This window comes from Pleurodeles waltl, chromosome 12, assembly GCF_031143425.1.
Source record: "Pleurodeles waltl isolate 20211129_DDA chromosome 12, aPleWal1.hap1.20221129, whole genome shotgun sequence".
Taxonomy (NCBI): domain Eukaryota; kingdom Metazoa; phylum Chordata; class Amphibia; order Caudata; family Salamandridae; genus Pleurodeles; species Pleurodeles waltl.
Window position 1 is genome coordinate 66,614,862 of NC_090451.1, and position 24,269 is coordinate 66,639,130.

Sequence of the window (24,269 nt, forward strand, 5' to 3'; positions counted from 1 at the left end):
GCCAGTCTAAGGCTTTGTGGCGGATTCCTATGTTGTAGAGGCATGTGCGGAGTGTGTGGTGGCAGACGGTGTCAAAAGCTGCGGAGAGGTCTAGGAGGATGAGTGCGACGGTCTCGCCTTTGTCAACTTTGGCCCTGATGTCGTCAGTGCATGCGATGAGGGCGGTTTCTGTGCTGTGGTTCTTGCGGAACCCAGATTGTGAGGGGTCAAGGGTGTTGGTTGCTTTGAGGAAGTGGGATAGGCAAGTGTTGACTAATTTCTCTGCAACCTTGGCAGGGAAAGGGAGGAGGGAGATGGGGCGGTAGTTGGAGAGGATCTCCGGGTCGGCTTGTTTTTTTTTAGGAGAACTGTAATTTCCGCGTGCTTCCAGGGGTCTGGGTAGGTGGCGGAGTCGAAAGAGGAGTTGATTATGTTGTAGAGTATGGGGTCGATGGTAGGGCTACCTTTGTTGTAGATGCGGTGTGGACAGGGGTCAGAGGGGGAACCGGAGTGGAAGGAGTTCATGTTTTTTTCCGGTTTCTTCGTGTGTGGTAGGGGTCCATGTGGATAGTGTGGTGGGGGAGTCTTGAGTGGGGGTTGAGTTGGGTGAGAGAGGGGTATGTGTGGTGGGTGTGTGTGATATGAAGCTGTTGTGGATGTCCAGGATTTTGTGGAGGAAGTGGTTGGAAAGGGCGTCACATAGGGGCTGTGTGTGTGGGGGGGGTCTATGTTGCTGGCTTTGGGTTTGGAAAGTTCATTGATGATGGTGAAGAGTTCTTTGCTGTTTTAGGAGTTGTTGTGAAGGCGTGTCTTGTAGTGGTCTCTTTTGGCGGTGCGTATGAGTTGGTGATGGGTGCGAATGTTGGTTTTGAGGGTGGAGAAGTTGGTTGAGGAGGGTTCTAGTCTCCATATTTTCTCAGCTTGGCGCATTTGCACTTGGAGTCCAGGGGTGAACCATGGGGCGTTCTTGATGTTGCGGGTGGTGATGTGTTTTCTGAGGGGTGCTAGTGTGTCTGCGCAGGTAGTGATCCATTTGGAGAGATTGTGTGCTTCTGCGTTGGGGTCGTTGGTGTGGGGGGGTTATGGGCCAGTTGGGAGTTTAGTCGTTCTGTGGGGATCTTGTCCCACATGCGGTAGGGTGTGGTGTGTTGATGGTAGTGTGTGGGGGGTTTGGTGAAGGAGAAGTGGACGCAGCGGTGGTCTGTCCAGGGGAGTTCAGTGGTGTGGGTGTAGGCTATGTGTTGGCTTGAGGTGAAGATTGCGTCCAGCGTGTGTCCTGCTGAGTGGGTGGGTGCGGTGACCAGTTGTTTGAGTCCGAGGTTGTAGAGGTTGTCTATGAGGGAGGTAGCGTTGTGGTCTTGTGGGTTTTCTAAGTGAAAGTTGAAATCACCGAGGATGATGTAGTCTGTGGAGGTGAGGGCGTACGGGCTTATGGTGTCGCAGAAGGCGGGTCGTGGTCCGGGTGGTCTGTAGATTAGTGTACCTCTGAGGGTGGAGTTATTGTTGATGTGGATGAGGAAGTGCATATGTTCAGTGTTGCCGATAGTGTCTTGGGAGCTGGTGGTGACTTTGATGGTGTCTCTGTGTAGGATGGCGATGCCCCCGCATGGCTTGTTGAGGCAGTCTTTGCGTTGGAGTTTGTATCCCTTGGGGGTGGCTATGGCTATGTCGGGTTCTGAGGAGGGGTTGGTCCAGGTTTCCGTGAGGAAGGCGATGTCAGGTGAGTGTGAAGTGATGAGGTCCCAGAGTTCTATGGCATGTTTGTGAAGGGAGCGGATGTTGAGGAGCAGGCAGTTCAGGTGGTTGAGGTGGGTGGCGTTGGTGTGGTGCATGAGGGTGTTGTTGCGGGGTGTGTTCTGGTTGTGGGCTGGTGTGCTGCGGGGTTGGTTGGTGGGGGCAGGGTGGGTGAGTTTTGTGTTGGGGGTGTTGTGTTTGTTGAAGGTGGGGTCGCTATGGTTGGTGTGTGGTGTGAGGGATGATGAGCAGGAGAAGTGGCAGGTATAGCAGGTGAAGGGGCCATGAGTGTGTGTGGGGCTAGATGTGGTGCATGTGGGGCGGGGCCTGGGTTGAGAGAGTGGAGGGTGAGGGGGGAGTAGGTGTGTCTGGGAGGGCCACGGGTACTGGCGCTGTGCGCGGTCCAGGAGCGGACGGGCGCAGACGCGCCCGCTGCGTGGCCGCGCCGCGGCTGGCGTAAGAGGATGGGAGGGTGGGAGTGGCAGCTGGGAGGCGGGAGGCCTGTCCAATGAGAGGGCTGGGGGGTGGGGCCGCAGGGGACGCAGCGGCGGGAAAGGGCAAAGAGGAAACGGTGAGAAAAGGAGGGGGGAGGCGGGAGCGGACGCAGCGGCGGGAAAGGGCAAAGAAGGAAACAGTGAGAAAAGGAGGGGGGAGGCGGGAGGGGCCGCAGGGGATGCAGCGGCGGGGAAAAAAGCAAAAGGGAGCGGGAAAGGAGGTGGCGCGGAAGGCGGAGCGACCTACCTGCCAGCAGTGTCAAAGGTCAATAACCTCCCCACTCAGGGCAGCAGGGCTCACTGGGGCAGGGCCTGAGGTGCCTGGGGCAAAGGAGATGCCCACCCTCCTGGATGAGCGGGCACAGGCAACTCGATGACGTGCTACTGGGAGGGCTGTGCTGGTACAGGGGTGGCGGCTGTACCTGCAGCGGGGGTGGTCACAGAGGTGTCTGCCACGACCAGGGAGCTTCCATCAGAGAAGGTACCTGAGTCTGTGTTGTCACCTCCTGTCTCCGCCATGGTGCTCCTCTCGCCCTCTGTCCCACTGGTTCCCTCGGCGTTGGTGGACTCTGCCTCCTGGGTCCTGTGGGATGCAGCTCTCTCTGTTGCCGGTGCCCCTGCTGCTCTGCCAGATGATACTAATGCACACATGGACAGGATGACAGAAGAAAATAGGAAGGGAGAGAGAAAAAGGAAACACTGGGTCAATTACTGCACCAACACCACAGTTGGCATACACAGCACTGTCATATACAGGATCAGGCTTGAGCACTATGCATTGCACTGCCAGTGATTTGGCTAGATGCCACGGCAATATGAGGGCCACACACCGCCAACTGCAACCCTCCTAGTACCCATAAAGCCTTGACTGACATGGAATGCTAACACGCTAGGTTACCTGCATTTGCCATACACCCATTACCCTTGAGCTGAATCATGCTGGAATGTCTTGCCTGGCTATAGGGGCACCCACTAACTCACATCCACCACCCGGATCCCATGCCACCTGCCAATTATTGTAATAATGCCCACTGTACTCACCCCCTTGTGGCTGCTGTGATTCCCTCAGGCGCCCATCCAGCTCTGGGTAGGCCACCGCCAGTATGCGGGCCATCAGGGGGGTCAGGTTCTGACTGGGACCCCTTCCTCGGGAGGCCATCCCCAGCTGGGCCTACGCGGTCTTCCGTGCCCAACGTCTTAGGTCCTCCCACCATTTCCGACAGTGGGTGCTCTGCCTGCCATGAACCCCCAGGGTCTGCACGTCCTTGGCTATGGCACGCCATAATCCCTCCTTTTGATGGGCGCTGACCTGCAGAGTAATACAGACAGGAGGACACCATTAACCATACAATCCAGCCTGTCGCACATATGGCCCACCAATCCCCTTTCCGTTATCATTGGCACACACATGGGCAGGTGCACACCATGTACACCACCACAAGATATTCCCCCCCGATGACACAGTGCTTGCACACACATCTCCATGCATCCTTCACACATGCATCCTCCCCAAGGTGTACTCACCTGTTGGTCTGGAGGCCCATACAGCAGTCCGTACTGGGGTAGGACCCCATCCACCAATCACTCCAACTCCTCCGAAGTGAAGGCAGGGGCCCTTTCCCTGGTCACACGGGCCATGATAGGTTCCAGAAACAGGTCACAGCAGCACACGCAGTGTAGGTGTTCTCCTGTTGAAGGTCAGGAAACAAGTGAGGAATCAGATAGAAAATGGCTGTGACATCCGCGGCGGTGTACACCATCACCTCCGGCACAGATCCCCTTTGGCCACTGTACTCCATAGATCCCCATATTATCCAATGAGGAATTGCACGGCGTTGCAAGACTGTCTTCCACCACGACGCCCAACGTCGGCAGAGTTACCTCACTTCCACCTGTCCCTACATACGGGGCAGGCGGTCGCCATTTCATGGCGGACAACAGTCATATCAACCTTAACTGCGTCACAGCCTAGATTAGCACATACCTCTCCATTCCCACTGTCCCATCACATAAATGCACTATGTACACTGAGGTTGTGGTTCCATTGTTCAAATTGTGACAGCCTACTCACTCTTGTGTCCCTTAGATACCTTCTGCTGTGGATAAATAGGAGGAGGAGACAAGATACTGTGTACAGACCCCTTGTGGACTTGGCTACACTGGAGGACAGACACATTATACTCACCTATAGACTGAATAGGGCCACAATAACTGAGCTGTGTGCCCAATTGGAGCCAGACCTGACATCTGATATCCGTCATCCGACTGGGATCCCCCCTCTTGTGCAAGTGCTATTAGTGCTCCATTTCCTGGCAACTAGTTCTTTCCAAGTGACAGTGGGCTTTGCAGCAGGAATGTCACAGCCAAAGTTCTCAATCGTGCTGGCAAGACTTTTGTCTGCCCTGGTGGAACACATGTGCAGCTACATAGCTTTCCCTCAGGTGGAAGATTTGGCCACAGTGAAGGCCAGATTCTATGCAATGGGACATATACCCAATATTATTGGGGCGATTGACCGAACACATATTGGCCCTCATTCCAATGTTGGCGGGCGGCGGAGGCCGCCCGCCAGAATTCCCCCCTCCGAAATACCGCGCCGCGGTCAAAAGACCGCGGCGGGTATTACAAGTTTTCCCCTGGGCTGGCGGGCGGTTGCTGAAAAACCGCCCGCCAGCCCAGGGGAAAACGACCTTCCCACGAGGATGCCGGCTCGTAATCGAGCCGGCGGAGTGGGAAGGTGCGACGGGTGCAGTGGCACCCGTCGCGTATTTCAGTGTCTGCAAGGCAGACACTGAAATACTTTGCGGGGCCCTCTTACGGGGGCCCCTGCCGTGCCCATGCCATTGGCATGGGCACGGCAGGGGCCCCCAGGGGCCCCGCGACCCCCCCCTACCGCCATCCTGTTCATGGTGGCTTTCCCGCCATGAACAGGATGGCGGTATGGGGGGTCGGAATCCTCATGGCTGCGGAGCGCGCTCCGCAGCCATGGAGGATTCACACGAGCAGCGGAAAGTCGGCGGGAGACCGCTGACTTTCCGCTTCTGACCGCGGCTGAACCGCCGCGGTCAGAATGCCCGTTGGAGCACCGCCAGCCTGTTGGCGGTGCTCCCGTGGTCGGTGGCCGCCAGGGTCAGAATGACCCTCATTGTGTTTGTCCCCCCCCGCCAGAATGAACAGGTGTTCAGGAATCTGAACTGTTTCCACTCACTGAATGTTCAAATAGTGTGCCTGGTGGACAAGTACATCTCCCACGTCAGTGCTAAGTATCCTGGGTCGGTGCATGATGACTTTGTCCTGAGGAATAGCACCATCCCAAATGTGATGGCCCAACTCCAGAGGAACAGCGTGTGGCTAATAGGTGAGCCAGGGTCCCCACTGACTGTATGTTAGTGTATGCCTTCAGGTTTCATCCCCATAGCATTGTGTGGGGCTAAATGTTGTCCCTCAATACATGCAGGTAACTCTGGCTACCCAAACATATTGTGGCTGCTGACCCCTGTGAGGAATGCCAAGACAGGGGATGAGGAATGTTATAATAAGGCACATGGGCGAACCAGAATGATCATCGAGAGGACCTTCGGGCTCCTGAAGGCCAGGTTCAGGTGCCGCCATCTGAAAGGTGGATCCCTGTGCTACTCACCCGGGAAGGTCTGCCATATAGTAGTGGCATGCTGCATATTGCACAACCTGGCCCTCAGGCGGCATGTACCCTTTCTGCAGGAGGAGGAGACTGGAGATGCCCCTGTGGCAGCAGTGGACCCTGAGGACAGTGAGGATGAGTAGGCTGAGGATGAGGACAACAGAACATCAGTTATCCGTCAATACTTCCAATGACACACAGGTGAGACAGTGCAACTGACCATTCCTCTGACTATTGATGTATTCTGTGTGGCATTAGCATGATGGAATTAACTTCCTTTGTATCTCAACTTACTGTCACTCATGGCTTGTCACTTTACAGATGTTGGTGATATAACAACTGTGTACTGATGTTATGACTACAGACAACTACAGACCCTTATTACTATGCTCTCACAGTGTTCAGATCATTTGCACTAGATGTGACTGTTTCCATAAATGCACATTTTCAAAACAAAAAAAATGCTAGAAGTCAAGTTGGGATTCAAGGGTGTTTATTGTAGTGCTATGAAGTTAAGGGAAAAGTTCAACGGAATGGGGTGATGATGGAGAAACGTCCAGGGTATTGTTCCAAGCTGTTTGTAGCACAGGTCCAGTGTCCAAGGAGCCATAGGAAGGGGAGCAAAGGCTGTTCAAAGTGGACAAGATGACTGTGTGGGACACAAGGGAGACAATCTGGTGAGTCTCATTTCCTGGTGGTGGTCTTGGCAAGTGTCTCTGGCTTCTGTCTGGGTTGCAGGGAACGTTTGTGGGGTGGTTCACCTTCTGCAGGGGAAGGGGTGCTGGTGGCCTGTGGGTCTTGTGGCGGGGCCTCCTGCAACCAATCTGCAGCGGAGGTGGAGGGGTGGTCAATGGAATGGCTACTGGTAGGGGCCCACTGCTGTGCTATTGCCTCCCTCATGATGTTGTATATGTTAATTGCCCAAGCAAAAACCTTAATTTTTTGCCGAAGAATAATTTCTTTATTTAAATTAGATAAATTAAATCCAAAAGACCAAATAACACCTGTACATAACCTTAAGACATGTAAAAACAAGTACAAAACTAGAGACAAAAGCACTGTGAAACATAAGAAGAAGAGAAGCTGCTAGCCCTTCTACTGGTAAGCAGTCATAATTCCAGGTAGTAGCTGTTGTGGGAAGGACATATCCAAAGTGATGAAGACAAAAATTCACTGAGATAAAAGTTCAATCCATTCCCCAAATTGTTCAGTCTTATTCAGAATTCCAAGAGCCACTCCTTTGTTTGATATAGTCGACGCGTTTCGGCCTTATCACATACGGCCTCAAGTGCTGCAAGAAGGAAGGGCAAGGAGCCATCCCCAAGTGCTGCAGGAAGGAAGGACAAGGAGCCAGCCCCAAGTACTGAAGGAAGGAAGGGCAAGGGCCTGCACCAGCAGGCAGTAAGGTCAAGGGGCCTGGTGCTGGGACTCATTTGAAGAGACCCACCGCCACCAGCACCACCACCAACCTTGGTGGTGCAGCAATCCGAGGCTGCAGAGGATGGGCTGGAGCTTCCCCCCACCGCCAGCAGCAGCACCAGTGGGCAGCTGTCCGAGGCTGGAGGGGATGGGCTGGAGCTTCCCCCCACGACCACCACCAGCTCCGCCAGCAGCACCGCCACCAGCACCACCACCAGCACCGATGGGCAGCCGTCCGAGGCTGCAGGCGATGGGCTAGAGCTTCCCCCCACCACCAGCACCACCACCATCACCGGTGGGCAGCCACCGGAGGCTGCAAGGGATGGGCTGGAGCTTCCCCCCACCACCGTCACCAGCAGCAGCACCACCACCAGTGGGCAGACGTCCAAGCTGCAGGGGATGGGCTGGAGCCTCTCTGCACGACAACCACCAGCACCAGTGGTCAGCCGTCCGATGCTGCAGGGGATGGGCTGGAGCTTCCCCTCACCACCACCAGCAGCAGCACCACCACTGCCACCACTGAACAGCCGTCACCGCCGGCGGACAGTCTGTAGACCTGCGTCCATGGGCTGTGGTGCGGCTTGCCCCCTGCAAATCCAGTGGGTATGACACCCACCTGAGAGACTGTGACCTTGCACTTCCCAGGACCAAGCACAGGGCACGATGCCCCTTCCAGAACCAGTGGAGAAGCCATCCACTCACCCCATGCTTCCCAGGATGAAGCTCACTGGGCACAATGCCCCCTCCAGAACCAGTGGAGATGCCTTCCACTTGAGAGACTGTGGCCTTGCACTCCCCTGGACAAAGCACAGTGCATGTTGGCCCCTCCAGAGCCAGTGAGCAAGTCACCCACTTGAGAGACTGTGGCCTTGCATTCCCCAGGACCAAGCACAGGGCATGTTGCCCCCTCCAGAACCAGTGGCATTGTACCATCTTCCGGCTGAGGTGCTTCCTGTTCCCCGTCCCCCTGAGGTGCCTGTCTATTTTCGACCTGATGCCCCTGCAGTGTTCTCTCCATGTTGTTGCAGGAGTAAAGTGGGGCCTTGGCCCACGAACATTAAGGACTGGGCAGTGTCCCTACATTTGTAAATATGTATATACTTTTTTGGATACTGGTATTGCTACTATTTTATCTCATTACACTCTTTTTAATCTATTGTACTTGTCCTTGCATTATTCCTGGGGGGTACGGGGTAAGGATGTTATGTTGCTACATTTGCTTGTGTGTGTGGTGTTGGGGGTGGGGGTGTTGCGTGTGTGTGTCACTCTCTTTTTCGTGCCCCCCTCCCCTGTGTGCTAGGTGGCTATACTCACCTTCGTCGTCTTCGCCGTCGTTGGTGTTCGTAGTGGGGCAGCACGTAGAAGATCATGGGGAAGACATGCAGCTCGGGCTCCATGGCAGCGTGGTTCTTCCCTGAGTCTCCACAGAAGAGTCCTTTAACTTCTGAGGTCTGTTTCCGCCAGGCTTTTGATGTCGTTGGTACTGCCCCGGAAGAGGTGGCCGATTGGACTGCCTTAATACAGTGGGCAGAACATTGGCTTCCGTCTGGCTGTAGGCGGTTACCACCGTGGTGCCTGTTGATTCTGCCCTGGCGGTTGGTGTGTTAAAGTGGCTGTCTGTCTGAACTGTTTCCGCCATGGTCATAATTTGGCAGTATTTACCACCAGCCTGTTGGCAGTATTACCGCCACTTTATCACCAACCGCCAGGGTTGTATTGATGGCCTATGTTTTGTGTAGACTACAGGGCCTCAATCCCGTCACTAAGGCTGATGACCATCCAATTCCTAGGGCAGATGAGCTGATTTATACTCTAGCTTCAGCCAAGTACCTCAGGACTTTTGACCTGACAGCAACTATTGGCAGTTCAATCTAACTGATGCTGCCAAGCCTAAAACAGCATTTCCCACTCCTGGTGGGCATTATCACTTCACAGTGACGCCCTTTGGTCTGAAAAATGCACCCGCCATATTCCAGGGGTTGGTGAATCAAGTACTGGCAAGCAGACATTAGTGCAGCATATCTAGATGATATTGCTGTCTTTAGCTCCACATGGCAGGGTCACCTTGTCCACCTCAGGAGTGTACTTGAGGCCTTAAATAAGGCAGGCCTCACTATCAAGATAACAAAATGCCAGATAGGACAGAGTAAAGTGGTTTACTTGGGCCACTTGGTAGGAGGAGGCCAAGTTCAACCCTTACAAAGCAAAATCCAAACCATCATGGATTGGGTTGCTTCAACTACCCAGACTCAGGTCAGAGCTTTTCTGGGGCTGACTGGGTACTACAGGAGCTTTGTAAAAGAGTATGGCTCCATTGTAGCCCCGTTAAATGATTTCACTTCTAAAAAGATGCCTAAAAATTTAAACTGGACAGTTAGGTGTCAAGAGGCCTTTGATACCCTGAAAAAGGCCATGTGCTCAGCTCCAATTCTCAAAAGCCCAGACTATTCCAAACAATACATTGTCCAGGCAGATACTTCTGAAATAGGAATAGGAGTAGTGCTATCACATCTAAATGAAGAGGGCCAGGATCAACCCGTGGCTTTTATCAGGAAATGGTTGACCGCCAGAGAAAAGCACTGGTCAGCTATTGAGAGGGAGGATTTTGCTGTGGTCTGGACCTTGAAGATGTTGAGGCCATGCCAGTTTGGCACTCACTTCATTGTTCTACTTGTTCCATTTCCACTTAGATAATGAAGACTCAACTGGCCAAGGCTAGTCTCATTAGCTTTCGTTTGAGAGGGAGTTATGGTGGAAAGGGCCATCTTTCTGGCATAGTGTTTTGCTTTCACTCATGACCGAGCTGACAAAAATCTCTGGAATGCACTTCTTAGTTTAAAGAAGACATTTATTATTACTTCACCACGAGGTTCCTGAGAGAGGAGATTAGTAGGTTGGAGGCACACATTTTAAAATAGTCACAGCAATGAAAGGAAAATATATCAAAGTGATTTTCAACTGCAATGTTCCCTGCAAATATGTGTGATTATATTATAGCATTACTGCAAAGCAAAGAATAAAGTTAAAATTCATCACCGTAGGGCCTGGTACTGCTATCATATTTCTCATGGCAGCAAGTTGATGACCCCTGTTCAACTGTGAGAACGAGTTTTCCACCCTCATGGGAGGTCAGGCATTTGATGTCCTATCCTGACTGAAGTCTCGGAAAATTCCCCTCGCTGCTCCCAGGGACACCTTTTTATAGATTAAATAATCATGGGAAAAAGCCTTCTGAAAGGCCCTTCCCTCTCAGATGTGAATTATTAAAAAATGCTGGCTTGTTTAGGTAAACCTTGTTGAAAGCTGGCCACCGTTTCGAGACACGCCTTTCAAGGTCAATCTGTTTTCTGCACTAAAGAAAAACACAAAATATGCGCTTTCTTATCATGCTATTGTGTTCGGTAAGAGAAAATACGAAAAACACAAACTTAGTTTACCATGTGGAAAAACACAGCTCATCTGCAATGTCTCAACTGCAATGTCTAACGCCACGATAAAGCCAATAGGCAGCTAAACTGAATTCAAAATGTTGGGGGTCATTACAACATTGGCGGTAAAAGCCGCTTACTGCTGTGCAGAAGACCGCCAATACACCCCCGCGGCCACGGAATTCCGCCACAGCTATTATGACACACATCTCGGAATCCGCCGAAACACAGACACCCACACAAGTCCGCCACACCAAAGGTCAGTGATAAACTGGCAAAAACAAATCCTCCACCGTCACGCCAACAGAAACACGCCCATGCTATCACGACACACGAATCCATGCGGCGGTCTTTCAACCGCGGTATTCCATTGGCGGTACACACCGCCGCGCTCAAAATACACACACTTCTACTAAACACCGCCACATTGGACAATTCAAAATACACACACCTGATACACATACAAACACCACTCCCACACACCCAACACAATATAAAACACACACCCACATCACCCACAAACCCCAAAGACCAGAAATTATGAGGAAGCCGAGAGACAGAGAGCACAGCAATTGAAAACCCCACCACACAGAGGCACACAACACCATCACCCATACAACGGTCCACGCACAAAACACCACACACCACTACACAGCACCACACACATCAACACATACACAACCCCACACATCACCCACATCAGCCCATGTCACGCCAAAGACACCCCAGCTTTTCCGAGGAGGATCTCAGGGTTATGGTGGAGGAAATCCTCCGGGTAGAGCCACAGCTATTTGGCTCACAGGTGCAGCACACCTCCATAGCCAGGAAGATGGAGCTATGGCGCAGAATCGTGGACAGGGTCAACGCTGTGGGACAGCATCCAAGAAATCGGGAGGACATCAGGAAGAGGTGGAACGACCTACGGGGGAAGGTGCGTTCTGTGGTCTCCAGGCACAACATCGCGGTACAGCGGACTGGCGGCGGACCCCCACCTCCTCCCCCACAACTAACAACCTGGGAGGAGCAAGTCTTGACCATCATGCATCCAGAGGGCCTCGGAGGAGTCGGTGGAGGAATGGACACTGGTAAGTCAAATCTTAACTATCATATCCCCCACCCTACCTGCATGCTATCACACACCCCCACCCTCACCCCCTTCCCTATCACTCCAACTCCTCACTAATGTACTAATAACACAAACCACCCATCCCAACACCAAGCCCTGCATGACACAACTAAGCGTGCTCACTGCACATACCCATAACAACCCCCTAACCATCATGACACAAACCCCCACACAGGAATGCTTGCACTGGGGTACACGCTCACCCACCCATTGCACACCATGACACACACACATGCAATAATCATGCTCTTATACCCCTGCAGGACCACTACGGAACGTCACCACACAGGAGGGTCCAGACATCTCCACTCCACCCACAGAAGAGGCCCACAGTGACGACAGCAGCTCTGGCCAACTGGATCCAGATGACCAGCCTGGACCATTGTAGGCCGCGGGACAGTCGGTTCCCCTCGCACAGGCACAGGCCAACAATGACCTTCCACCCTCTGGTAACACCAGCACAGCACCCACCCAGCGGGCCCATACCTCCGTCCCCAGGACACGTCAATCAGCTGTGTGTCCACCACTACAGGGAACCCAGGATAACCCACCACCCCAACAACAACAGGGACCTGGGGGCAGTGGTAGTGGGCACACGGTCCAGGGGACGGAGGCACAGGAACACAGGGGAACTGGGAGGGCTGCTGTGCGACAGGGGGCAGGCAGGCCAAGGGAACCCACCCTCCACTAGGCCCTCTCCTCCATCATGGGAGCATACCACCACTCCCAGGAGACGATGGCGACGGTCCTGGCCAAGTTTCAGGAGACCCAGCGCATGCAGGAGGAGCAGTATTTGGGGTTCAGGGAGGAGCTCAGAACCATCAGCTCCACCCTGGGCACCATCGTAGGGGTGCTGAAGGACATACAAAAGACCATGAGGGACACCGTGGCACTCCAAGGGGCACCTGACACTAGCATGGACGATGAACTGCCCACCACCTCCGCTAGTGGACAGGACGCCCCGCCACAGGACCACCACACCAGCACCCCACCCCCTGCAGACGGAGAACCACCCCGCAAGCGGTCCCTGAGATCCAGGAACAGGACAGAGCAAGATGGCAAGACCCCCGCCAGGAAATGAGACCACCCTGATTGTCCTCCCACTGTCCCACTTTGTTACCCTGTCCAGATTGGAACTGCCCCACCTCCACTTCCTATGCCCATATGGGCATAGCACCTGTGAGACTAATAAACTGGACTCTGCCATGGACATTCCTTCACCATCCCACATCACCATTTTACAACCCCCCCACCATTTATGAGCACTTAAATAAACACCCTTGAAGCACAAAACAATCTGGAGTCAGTCTGTGATTTGGTAAATTTGTATTATCAATGACAGTGTCAAAAAGCGTTTTCTATTGTAATGCCAACATACGTATGTCACACATCACAAGTCCGTGAAGAAAGCAAGCAGATGACACACGTTGGTAACCACACCTGTGAAACCGTAATGGAAAGGTACAACTCAGTTACCAAATACTGCTACTAAATGAGAGACAGGATAGAGGTAGAAGTATGAAAGTGAATGTAATAGTGAAAAAAAAAATTCTCACCTGTGTGTCACTGGAAATATTGCTGTATGACTAACTCCCTGTTGTCTATGTCTTCTTCCCCAGCTTCCTCCTCATCACTGTCCACAGGCTCCACAGGCTCTACAGCTGTCACAACACCGCCATCTGGACCATCCTCCTGCAGAAAAGGCACCTGGCGTCGCAAAGCAAGATTGTGAAGCATCGAGCAGGCGATGATGATCTGGCACACCTTCTTTGGTGAGTAGAATAGGGAACCACCTGTCATATGGAGGCACCTGAACCTGGCCTTCAAGAGGCCGAAGGTGCGTTCAATCACCCTCCTAGTCTGCCCATGGGCCTCATTGTAGCATTCATCTGCCCTGGTCCTGGGATTCCTCACTGGGGTCAATAGCCAGGACAGGTTGGGGTAACCAGAGTCCCCTAATAGCCACACCCAGTGCCTCTGGAGTTGACCCATCACATACGGGATACTGCTATTCCGCAGGATGTAGGCATCATGCACTGAGCCAGGGAACATAGCATTTACCTGGGAGATGTACTGGTCTGCCAAACATACCATTTGTACATCCATGGAATGATAACTCTTCCGGTTCCTGTACACCTGTTCACTCCGGTGGGGGGGGGACCAGAGCTACATGGGTCCCATCAATAGCACCTATGATGTTGGGGATATGTCCCAGGGCATAGAAGTCACCTTTAACTGTAGCCAAATCCTCCACCTGAGGGAAAACAATGTAGCTCCTTACGTGTTTCAGCAGGGCAGACAACACTCTGGACAATACGTTAGAAAACATAGGCTGGGACATCCCTGATGCCATGGCCACTGTTGTCTGAAAAGACCCACTTGCAAGGAAATGGAACACTGATAGCACCTGCACTTCAGGGGGGATTCCTGTGGGATGCCGGACTGGTGAGATCAGGTCTGGCTCCAACTGGGTACACAGTTCCAGGATAGTGGCACGGTCAAACCTGTAGGTGATGATTAAATGTCGCTCCTCCATTGTCAACAGGTCCACCAGCGGTCGGTACACCGGAGTATTCCGCCATCTCCTCACATGTCCCAGCTGACGGTGCCTAGGAAGGACAACAGCGACCACAGAGTCAACAAATTCATAGGTATGTACCCACAGCTACACAGAACACGACACCAAATACAAAACTCTTCCTGTATGTGTGTTGAGTGTAGGCCTAGGTATGTGTGACGCAGTAGTAAATGAAGCCATGTGGGCCCCTGAAATGGTGGCTGCCTGACCTCTAAACTGGGACAATGGGATGTGAGGTAACTGCGCTGGCATTGTACACCGTCGCGGTAGGCGGTCGTAGACCGCAGCGCAATGCTGCATTGGTTAACATTGGACCCTATGGGTCCCAGGAGCCAATGATGAAGTGCGCCGGCGGTGATAATACGCACCGCCGCGGACGTCACCGACGCGGACGTGACCGCCATTTTCTATCTGTTCAATCACTCGATACCTGATCTTCGACAGGAGAGGGACCTACAATGCAAGTGCTGCTGTGACCTCGGTCTGGAAGGGACAATGGCTGCTGTGTCTGGGGAAAGGGCCCCTGCCTTCACTGCTCAGGAGTTGGAGAAGCTCGTGGACGGGGTCCTCCCCTAGTAAACGCTACTCTACGGTCCTCCAGACCAACAGGTAAGTACACAGGGAGCACGTTGTATGGGCTATGCCTGGGTGGAGAGGGCTGGATGTCAGTAGGAAGGGGGCAGAGGTCAGGGAACATGAAAGACTGTGAATGCATGTGCCACATGGCAAGGGTAGGGATGGGGGCCACCCACTTCGACGGTGCTGTTGTTAATGACTTCTCTTCTTCCCCTGTACATGTCATGTAGGTCAGCGCCCACCAGAAGAAGGACATTTGGCGTGCCATCGCCAAGGACGTCCGGACCCTGGGGGTCCACCAGAGACGGGGCACCCACTGCCGGAAAAGATGGGAGGACATTCGCCGCTGGAGCAAGAAGACGGCGGAGGCTCAGCTGGGGATGGCCTCCCAACGTGGGAGGGGTGCCTGTTGAACCATGACCCCCCTGATGTTCCGGATCCTGGCAGTGGCCTACCCTGAGTTGGATGGGCGCTTGAGGGCATCACAGCAGACACAAGGGGGTGAGTACACTCTCATTCTGCGGACTTTGCGCGCAGTGGAGGGGTCTGGGAGGGGGAGGAGGGCTGTGGGTTTCCCTAGGCCAGGGCGAGTTCCGTAGGCTAGGCCCCTCCGTAATGCAGGCCATGTGGCACTCCACCCCACCTCTGTAGAGTGCCAAGTACAGTTATACATGCCCGTGTGTCATCTATGTGTGCAGATGACCACCATAGCCATGTAGGGCAGATCCCAGGAATTGCATCTGTATAGGCCAAGAACACGGCGTAGTGCAGGGGGCTGCTGTGTCTGTATTGTCCGCCAACGGTAGCGGTAAGCCATGCACTCAACCTGTTTTTCTTCTGTCGTCCCCCCCCCCCTTTTTGTGCTCTCCCTGTTCTTGTGTGCATCAGCATCATCAGGCGGAGGTACAGTGGCACCGGAGCACGAGGTAGCTGCATCCCACATGGCCATGGAGGGCCACATTACAGACTCTGAATACACCAGTGGGACGGAGGGCGAGGGGAGCTTCACGTCGGTCACTGGATTACCAAACAGCGACACGGACTCGTCCGCCGATGGGAGCTCCCTTGTGGTGGCGGCACCATCTGCGCCCCCCACTTCTACAGGTACAGCCGCCACCCCCCCCTACCAGCACCGCCCTCCCAGCAGCCCCTCAGCCTTCGCTCCGTGCCCGCTCACCCAGGAGGGTGGGCATCACCTTCGCCCCAGGCACCTCAGCCCCTGCCCCTGTCACCCCTGCTGCCCTCAGTGAGGAGGCCATTGACCTCCTCAGGTCACTCACTGTTGGGCAGTCTACCATTGTGAATGCCATCCAGGGTGTAGAAAGGGAGTTGCAACACGGTAATGCATTCCTGGAGGGCATTCATTCTGGTCAGGCTGCCCTTCATCGAACCCTGCAATCTCTGGCCTCAGCACTGATGGCAGCCATTGTCCCTGTGTCTAGCCTCCCCCCTCCAACTCCCTCCACCCAGACCCAGTCCCCTGTACCCCAGCCTATCCCAAGCACACCATCAGACATGCATGCATACACCTCAACACACAAAAGTAGCTCAGGCAAACATAAGCACCACACAACCCACAGGCACTCAAACAAGCATCACCCACATACAGACACAACAACATCCACTGCCTCCACTGTGTCCCCCTCCTCGTCGTCTCCCTCCTCCCTCCTAGTGTCGTCTACACTCTCACCTGCATGCACTACATCTACAGGCACTAGGACTCGCACCAGAACACCCAGCACCACACCCCGCTCACCTGCACTCACCACCGCCACTACAATTTGTGTCCACTCCCAGTGTGTCTGTGACACCCCCTCCCAAAGTACACAAACGCGGGCACCCACACACCCAACATCCATCCACCTCACGACAGCCTCCAGTACCTGCACCTGCACCCAAATCACCTAAAGTTACCCCTCCTACAACCACCTCCTCTTCCTCCACTCCCAGACCCCCTCCAGCTACCCATCCCAGTCTTCGTCAGCAACTCTTCCTCAGCAACGTTGACCTCTTTGCCACCACCCCCACCCCTCCAATTCATAGGTCTCGTAGTAGTACCTCAGCCAAAAAAAGTCCAGTATCAGTGGTGCGTGTTCAAGGTGTGTGGAGTGCACCGGCCACCAGGGCAGCCAGTGTGACACGGAGCCAAAGCACTGCCAGTCCACCCCCTGTAAAGCACCTAAAGTTGGAAAGTGGCCGACGGGACAGGGTGAAGACTCAGGTCCCAGGGGGAGTGCCGAGTCAGCTGTGACTCCTCCAAAGGTGGTGAAGGGCCAGAAGAAGTCTGCACAGTCTGGGAAGAGCAGCACGGTGGACAAGGGCGCCATCCTCCCCGGCGGCCGGGACGCCACCGCCAGCACTGTCGTCACTGGTCCGGAGACCACCGCCAGAGTCAGTGCCCAGAAGGGCAGCACAGTCGTCACTGGTCCGGAGACCACCGCCAGAGTCAGTGCCCAGGAGGGCAGCACAGTCGTCACTGGCCCGGAGACCACCGCCAGAGTCAGTGCCCAGGAGGGCAGCACAGTCGTCACTGGTCCGGAGACCACCGCCAGAGTCAGTGCCCAGGAGGGCAGCACAATCGTCACTGGTCCGGAGACCACCGCCAGAGTCAGTGCCCAGGAGGGCAGCACTGTTGTCACTGGTCCGGAGACCACCGCCAGCGTCAGTGCCCTGGAGGGCCCCGGCAGCCACAGCCCCGCTGGGCAATGAGGGACCGTCATGCCACACACCAATGCACAGGTCAGAAACTGCAAAGTCAAGCACCGCTGAACAGGGCACAGACCGCCATGGCAAAGCACCGCTGAACAGGGAAAAGACCGCCATGGTGAAGACCGCTGAACAGGTCAGAAACTGCAAAGTCAAGCACCGCTGAACAGGGCACAGACCGCCATGGCAAAGCTCCGCTGAACAGGGAAGAGACCGTCACGGTGAAGACCGCTGAACAGGGCAAGGTACCGCTGAACAGGTCAGAAACTGCAAAGTCAAGTACCGCTGAACAGGGCACAGACCGCCATGGCAAAGCACCGCTGAACAGGGAAAAGACCGCCAAATCAAGCATTGTTAGCCCATGTGCAGCTGGGACAGTGACGGAACAGGAACTGTCACGGGGAGCCTGATGCAGTCTGGGCACCAGTCCCCCTCCAGAACCAGTGGAGACTGTTATCCACTTGAGAGACTGTGGCTTTGCACTCCCCAGGATGCTACAGTGGGCAACCCACCCACTGTAGAGACTTGAGAGACTGTGGTTTTGCACTCCCCAGGATGGTACAGTGGGCAACCCACCCACTGTAGAGACTTGAGAGACTGTGGCTTTGCACTCCCCAGGATGGTACAGTGGGTAAGCCACCCACTGTTATCGAGTTGAGAGACTGTGGCTTTGCACTCCCCAGGATGGTACAGTGGGCAACCCACCCACTGTTATCGAGTTGAGAGACTGTGGCTTTGCACTCCCCAGGATGGTACAGTGGGCAACCCACCCACTGTAGAGACTTGAGAGACTGTGGCTTTGCACTCCCCAGGATACATCAATGGGCATGGAGCCCCGTCGTGGATCTGGCGGGTTGCTGTAATCCGGCTGAGGTTCCCCCCCCCCCCCCCTTCCCTTCCCCCTGAGGTGCCTGTTGTATTTCTATCTGATGCCCCTGCAGTGTTCTCTCCGTTTGTGGACAGGTATCTAGTGTGGGCCTCGCCCATGCATTTTGGGCCCAGTGGTGCACGGATATTGATATGTGCATACCTGCACTACTAATCGTTATGTATCAATTCTGGAATGTGTATATATATCTGTATATATTAGCTTACTGTATTTTGCTACATTACAAAGTTTGAACTGATTTCGTTTTGTCTTTGCATTCTTCCGGGGGGGTTTGGGGTTGTTACTGTGCTGTTTGGACATGCATTGGTGTGTGTGTTGTAGTGGGTGAGGGTGGGGGTGGGGGTGGGGGTGTTGCGTGTGTTTCCCCCTGACTTTTGCCTCCCCCCTCCCCTATGTCATAGGTGCAGTACTCACCGTTGTCTTCGGCGCCTACATAGATGGTGATCGTAGAGGAGTAGAAAGACAAGCGCAGGGAGTATTTGTAATTCGGGCTCCATGGTGGCCTCCTTCCTCGTGGAGTGTGTTCAGGTGAGCATTTTCCCCATTGCAAAAGCTGTTTCCGCTGTGTTTTTATCCATGGTGTATCCGCCCCGGAAAAGGTGGCGGATTGGCGGGTAATGATACTGTGGGCGGTACATTGTCTTCCGCCTGTCTGTTGGCGGTGACCGCTGCGCTGCTTGTCTGTACCGCCGTGGCGGTCGGAGTGTTAAAGTGGCTGTCTATGTTGGCGGTTTCCGCCACGGTCATAATTCCCTTTTTTTTGTCCGCCGGACTGTTTGCGGTATTACCGCAGCTTTAACACCATCCGCCAGGGTTGTAATGACCCCCATAATGTCTAACGCCACGATAAAGCCAATAGGCAGTTAAACTGAATACAAAATGTAATCTGCAACTGGTGAACATTGAACAACTAATATGCACAGTGGTGAAACAAAAAGTCAGTGGTCCAACATACTTATTTTCACTACATCTCCACCCTCTGACCAATGACTTTTGTTTACTTTTCTCTTATTTCAAAGAAAAAACAAAAACATTATAAGCAAATCAGGTTTGCATTGCATACAGCAACATAATGTAATGATAAAAGCAATCACTGTAAAGCAATGGAAGTGGATTAACGTATTGATCTCATAACCTTTCAAATCAGATACACCTACAATGAAAGACTGAAGCTTATATATATTCTAATTGGGATAATAACTGATTGAATAGTGTATCTAAGTTGGTGTAGAATTAGATGGAAACATCATGAGTTTCAATCATGAAAAGGTACACGGTCCACCTGAAAGGTTTGCTGGAATGTAAGTGAAAGTCAGGTTTTCACAGTCATCAGATAATAAGCCATGAGTTAGTTCCAGTGGAAGAATGTAATCAAACAAGTTGACAGAACATCCATGGTACTCTATATTGATCCCATGTAGAACGTTGGACGGAGGCGCAAGTTGCGCAAAATGGATCCATAGGTTTTGTATTTTAAAAGCAGCAGGAATGTTGCACGAAGATTATCAATCAGGTTCAGGTTGGGGGTGCGGTCCCTCCCCCGATCCCACACGCAAACACCCGAAGGGAGACCACACAGCACACTCATGGTCAGTGGCGAGTCGTAGTAGGATCTGCAAAAGAAACAAGTCTGACTTTTCTTGCAAATAACATTTATCATCTGAAATGTGCTCTCCTTTTTCCTTTCCTTGTTTTATAAACAGCAGGACGTTATTGGGGTACTTTGTTATGATTTCTGCAGGTTCTATAGGGCCATTTGGGGATTCAGCCCACACCTTAGCACTGAGGTTTTTATCTGCTGCACCACAGCTTCCCTTTCCTTGCACTGTCAGAAGGGCTGGGGAAGACTCCTTCCTTACCAAACCTCACTTCACTGCACTTATGACAAGTTGGGCAATTCTGTCTCCAATCTGTATGAATAAATCAGCTCCTGCACTATTTAACAGAATAGCTTTGATTTCTCCTTGGTAATCTGCATCAATCACTCCCCTTAAAACCTGCTGACAAATAGGACATTGCAATGTCACAATTTTAATCAAATCTAGGGGAATGTGCATCTCTCTAATCTCTGCCCACCTGTAAGTGGCTTTTTCTCTGGGATGTCCACATTTCTGGTGCACCCACTTAGCCATCCCCACCAAGTCAGAATTCTGGGTTGCCACTTCTGTCTCTGCACTTTTGTCTTTAACATCTGCAAGGGAATTGAACCAGCATTCTAATGAGTCAATGGGGCAATGAGCATCTATGACTTTACTCTGTTCTAACCTTTCCCAAATTTCCTGCCACAACTCTTTGCTCCACATCTCCATTGAATGAATTAACCAGTTATGCGCAAGCCATGTGGAAAGCCAAACGGCTAATCCATTGGCAGTGAACCACGAATCAGTGTAAAAATGACACGTCTCAGGCAGCTCTTGCTTTAAAGTCTGACACACATTGTACAACTCTGTATATTGGCTACTTTTTCCTTCTCCTGTGATAGACAACAACTTTTCAGTAACTGGATTGTATAACACTGCTTTCCAATGTCTTTTTGTACCCACGTATTTCAATGAATCATTAGTAGAACAAACACGCTTTCTATCCTCAGGGGACAAGAATTCAAATGGTGCACTCCATTTCACTGGTGACTCTTTTACCTGTGGTACTCCCTGCACCCTCTCCTCAACTTGTACAGGGGTTGTGACACCTGTTCATGTGGGGCTGCAGTGCCTGTCGGTCCTACTCAAGCCCTGTCTTGTATGTACCAGATCCAGTGTCTGATACTAGCCTCTTGTGCATGTCCTATACGGTGAGATTTAGGTGAACTCATCACCCACTGCATGATTGGTAGTTCAGATTTCAGAATTACATTATAATTTAATGTAATTTGCTCAGTACTCACTAGAGCCCAATAAAAAGTCAAAAGCTGTTTTTCAGAAGGAGTACAGCGCTCCTCAGAGTCAAGTAGTTTTCTAGTCCAAAGCCCCGGGGTACTCTTGTCCTCCCCTGTTTCTGCCACATACTCAAGTTGGCACATTGTCACTGATTTACGTGTAAATCAGTGTTTCCCTCTTGCACTGCGCACAAATCTAAAGTCTGTTGAATTATTTCATTTGCCAAATCAAAAGTACACAGCTGCTCCTCACTCCATTCAAACTCATGTTTTTTCCTAGTTACTTTGTACCAAAGCGTTACGATTTTACTCAGATGAGGGCTATACTGTTTCCAAAAATCAAATCTCATGAAACTCGGTGTCTCTTGCTTAGTGTAAATAGTAGCAAACTCCAAAATCTTTTGTTTTACTTGTAACAACATCTGTCTATGTTCTGGATTCCACTGAATTCTCAGAAACTGCACATTTTGCGACAGTACCTCTGTCTTGTCTGAATTAATTGTACACATCGTACTCTGCAAAAGTGGTCTGAATATACCGGTAACATCTTCAACTTCTTGTTCAGTGTAATCTTTTAAAGAATGCCCTTCAACTCCTGCCAAAAACTGTGGGCTGCTCTGCGCACAGAGAACTACGCTCTGCTCATGAGGCTCACACTGGCCCCCACCTTTTTTAACCTCCTCATTACTGGAATGGGAAAAGCCAGATTCTCCTGGAACAGCTTTGTCAATTTCAGCTTTATCTTGCAATAATTTGTTCTGACTACTTTGCTCACATAAATTCTTATTTTCATGTTCTAACTGTTTACATCTCTCATGTATTTTTCTGTAAGCAGACAAAAGTATCAAAACCCTCCTGTCAGGGACATCACTCCTTTCAAAAAGCACCTTTTCTAAATATGAAAACACTTTAGTTTTATCCAAGCACTCATCCCAAAACTTAGAAAGTCCTGAAAACATGTTTGTCACAGCACCATAAGGCAGTTTAACTTCACATGCATTTTCAAACCTAGTTTGCAGTGCTTCCTTTAATTCTCTAAACAACAAAAAATTACACTTTTAAATGGTGCACTTCCAATCTCCAATTCTACTCCCAGACTGATGACTTCGGCACAATGTTTTGCTTTCACTCTTGACCGAGCTGACAAAAAATCTCTGGAATGCACTTCTTAGTTTAAAGAAGACATTTATTATTACTTCACCACGAGGTTCCTGAGAGAGGAGATTAGTAGGTTGGAGGCACATATTTAAAAATAGTCACAGCAATGAAAGGAAAATATATCAAAGTGATTCTCAACTGCAATGTACACAGCAAATATATGTGATTATATTATAGCATTACTGCAAAGCAAAGAATAAAGTCAAAATTCATCACCGTAGGCCCTGTCACTGCTCTTCATCTTTCTCATGCCAGCAAGTTGATGACCCCTGTTCAACTGTGAGAAAGAGTTTTCCACCCTCAGGGGAGGTCAGGCATTTCATGTCCAATCCTGACTGAAGTCTCAGAAAATTCCCCTCAATGCTCCCAGGGACAGCTTTTATAGATTAAATAATCATGGGAAAAAGCCTTCTGAAAGGCCCTTCCCTCTCAGATGTGAATTATTAAAAAATGCTGGCTTGTTTAGGTAAACCTTGACAGGAATGTGTTGAAAGCTGGCCACCGTTTCAAGACAAGCCTTTCAAGGGCAGTCTGTTTTCTGCACTAAAGAAAAACACAAAATATGCGCTTCCTTATCATGCCATTGTGTTCGGTAAGAGAAAATACGAAAAACACAAGCTTAGTTTACCATGTGGAAAAACACAGCTCATCTGCAATGTCTCAACTGCAATGTCTAACGCCATGATAAAGCCAATAGGCAGCTAAACTGAATACAAAATGTAGGGCCAGATGTATCAAAGCTTTTTGCATTCGCAAACGGTGCGAATGCCCGTTTGCGAATGTAAAAAGCCCTTTCAGAATGTATCAAAGGCATTCTGAATGCAATTTTAAGGAATCGCTAAAATAGCGATTCCTTAAAATTGCGACCCTGTTTAGAGAGTCACAAATTGCGACTCTCTAAATAAGAAATCGCAAATAAGGAATCCTTATTTGCGATTTCTAAAGCACACGTATGAAGCAATTCCTTAATGCGAATTGGGCATTAAGGAATCGCTATTACCACCAAGTTGAACTTGGTGGTAACCATGTGCAAATTTAAAAAATGCATTTAAAATGCATTTTAAAAAATTACATGTAAAGCACACATGCCCTTTTGGCATGTGTGCACCTCACATGTTGTTAAAAAATGTTTTGGGGTGCAGCAGAGGGGCCCTTAGGCCCCCAGCACCCTGGACTTTGCATTTCCCAAAATTGCGAATTCCAGTTAGGAATTCGCAATTTGGGACATGCAAAATATTCGCAAATATGGGCCGACAGGCCCATACATGCGAATAAGGACTGTATCGCAATTTGCGATTCTGTAATAGCATTTGCGATTTTTAAGAAATCGCTATTACCGAATCGCAAATATGATACATTGCATTTTGCGAATCAGAAATAGCGATTCCTTAAAAATCACTATTTCCGAATTGCAAAAGGCTTTTTTCATACATCTGGCCTTTAATGTCTAACGCCACGATAAAGCCAATAGGCAGCTAAACTGAATACAAAATGTAATCTGCAACTGTTGAACATAGAACAACTAATATGCACAGTGGTGAAACACAAAGTCAGTGGCCAAACATACTTATTTTCACTACACATAGTTACCCCCACTTTTTTCCTGGTGTCATTGTGTTTAGACTGTAGTTCACTGGGTTCCTGATAATCAGGACCCCAGTGACTGG